Consider the following 3,121-nt stretch of genomic DNA (forward strand, 5'->3'; position numbering starts at 1 on the left):
CAACATCAAAGTAAATGGAGAGAAGCTGGAAGCAATCCCACTAAAATCAGGGACTAGACAAGGCTGCCCACTTTCTCCCTACCTTTTCAACATAGTACTTGAAGTATTAGCCAGAGCAATTCGACAACAAAAGGAGATCAAGGGGATACAAATTGGAAAAGAGGAAGTCAAAATATCACTTTTTGCAGATGATATGATAGTATATATAAGTGACCCTAAAAATTCCACCAGAGAACTCCTAAACCTGATAAACAGCTTCGGTGAAGTAGCTGGATATAAAATTAACTCAAACAAGTCAATGGCCTTTCTCTACACAAAGAATAAACAGGCTGAGAAAGAAATTAGGGAAACAACACCCTTCTCAATAGCCACAAATAATATAAAATATCTCGGCGTGACTCTAACGAAGGAAGTGAAAGATCTGTATGATAAAAACTTCAAGTCCCTGAAGAAAGAAATTAAAGAAGATCTCAGAAGATGGAAAGATCTCCCATGCTCATGGATTGGCAGGACCAACATTGTAAAAATGGCTATCTTGCCAAAAGCAATCTACAGATTCAATGCAATCCCCATTAAAATTGCAACTCAATTCTTCAACGAATTAGAAGGAGCAATTTGCAAATTCATCTGGAATAACAAAAAACCGAGGATAGCAAAAACTCTTCTCAAGGATAAAAGAACCTCTGGTGGAATCACCATGCCTGACCTAAAGCTTTACTACAGAGCAATTGTGATAAAAACTGCATGGTACTGGTATAGAGACAGACAAGTGGACCAATGGAATAGAATTGAAGACCCAGAAATGAACCCACACACCTATGGTCACTTGATCTTCGACAAGGGAGCCAAAACCATCCAGTGGAAGAAAGACAGCATTTTCAACAATTGGTGCTGGCACAACTGGTTGTTATCATGTAGAAGAATGCGAATCGATCCATACTTATCTCCTTGTACTAAGGTCAAATCTAAGTGGATCAAGGAACTTCACATAAAACCAGAGACACTGAAACTTATAGAGGAGAAAGTGGGGAAAAGCCTTGAAGATATGGGCACAGGGGAAAAATTCCTGAACAGAACAGCAATGGCTTGTGCTGTAAGATCGAGAATTGACAAATGGGACCTAATGAAACTCCAAAGTTTCTGCAAGGCAAAAGACACTGTCTATAAGACAAAAAGACCACCAACAGACTGGGAAAGGATCTTTACCTATCCTAAATCAGATAGGGGACTAATATCCAACATATATAAAGAACTCAAGAAGGTGGACCTCAGAAAATCAAATAACCCCCTTAAAAAATGGGGCTCAGAACTGAACAAAGAATTCTCACCTGAGGAATACCGAATGGCAGAGAAGCACCTGAAAAAATGTTCAACATCCTTAATCATCAGGGAAATGCAAATCAAAACAACCCTGAGATTCCACCTCACACCAGTGAGAATGGCTAAGATCAAAAATTCAGGTGACAGCAGATGCTGGCGAGGATGTGGAGAAAGAGGAACACTCCTCCATTGTTGGTGGGATTGCAGGCTTGTACAACCACTCTGGAAATCAGTCTGGCGGTTCCTCAGAAAATTGGACATAGTACTACCGGAGGATCCAGCAATACCTCTCCTGGGCATATATCCAGAAGATGCCCCAACTGGTAAGAAGGACACATGCTCCACTATGTTCATAGCAGCCTTATTTATAATAGCCAGAAACTGGAAAGAACCCAGATGCCCCTCAACAGAGGAATGGATACAGAAAATGTGGTACATCTACACAATGGAGTACTACTCAGCTATTAAAAAGAATGAATTTATGAAATTCCTAGCCAAATGGATGGACCTGGAGAGCATCATCCTGAGTGAGGTAACACAATCACAAAGGAACTCACACAATATGTACTCACTGATAAGTGGATACTAGCCCAAAACCTAGGATACCCACGATATAAGATACAATTTCCTAAACACATGAAACTCAAGAAAAATGAAGACTGAAGTGTGGACACTATGCCCCTCCTTAGAAGTGGGAACAAAACACCCATGGAAGGAGTTACAGAAACAAAGTATGGAGCTGAGATGAAAGGATGGACCATGTAGAGACTGCCATATCCAGGGATCCACCCCATAATCAGCTTCCAAATGCTGACACCATTGCATACACTAGCAAGATTTTACTGAAAGGACCCAGATGTAGCTGTCTCTTGTGAGACTATGCCGGGGCCTAGCAAACACAGAAGTGGATGCTCACAGTCAGCTAATGGATGGATCACAGGGCTCCCAATGGAGGAGCTAGAGAAAGTACCCAAGGAGCTAAAGGGATCTTCAACCCTATAGGTGGAACAACATTATGAACTAACCAGTACCCCTGAGCTCTTGACTCTAGCTGCATATGTATCAAAAGATGGCCTAGTCGGCCATCACTGGAAAGAGAGGCCCATTGGACAAGCAGACTTTGTGTGCCCCGGTACAGGGGAACGCCAGGGCCAAAGGGGGGGAGTGGGTGGGTAGGGGAGTGGGGGTGGGTGGGTAAGGGGGACTTTTGGTATAGCATTGGAAATGTAAATGAGCTAAATACCTAATAAAAAATGGGAAAAAAAAATAAAAAAAAATAAAAAAATAAAAAAAAATAAATAAATAAAAAGAGGAAAACCACTCACTGTATTTTTTCAAGTTATTTAAAAAGAAAAAAATACAAATCTAGAAACCCATTTTACCTTGTTCAAATCATTTCTGGTACTTAGTAATTTTAACTATAAGAGTAAATCAATAAGCAACTGTCTCTCAACCTTCCTAGTGTTGCGACCCTTTAATACAGTTCCTCATCCATAAAATTATTTTATTGCTACTCCATAACCATAATTTTGCTACTGTTATAAATTGTAATGTAAACATCTGATATGCAGGAGACCTGTTATGCAACCCCTAAATAAGTCTAAAGAACTGCTACAGTAGGCTGAGAGCGTCTTTTAGTAAGAATTTCCAGGCACTTTGCCCACTTTCTATGAATAATGTCAAAAAAAGAAAAAAAGAAAAAAAAGAAAGGAAGGGAGAGAAAGAGAGAGAGAGAGAGAGAGAGAGAGAGAGAGAGAGAGAGAGAGAGAGAGAGAGAATATATGTGACATAGAGTTTGAAT

The sequence above is a fragment of the Mus musculus genome, chromosome 2, assembly GCF_000001635.26.
Source record: "Mus musculus strain C57BL/6J chromosome 2, GRCm38.p6 C57BL/6J".
Lineage (NCBI taxonomy): Eukaryota > Metazoa > Chordata > Mammalia > Rodentia > Muridae > Mus > Mus musculus.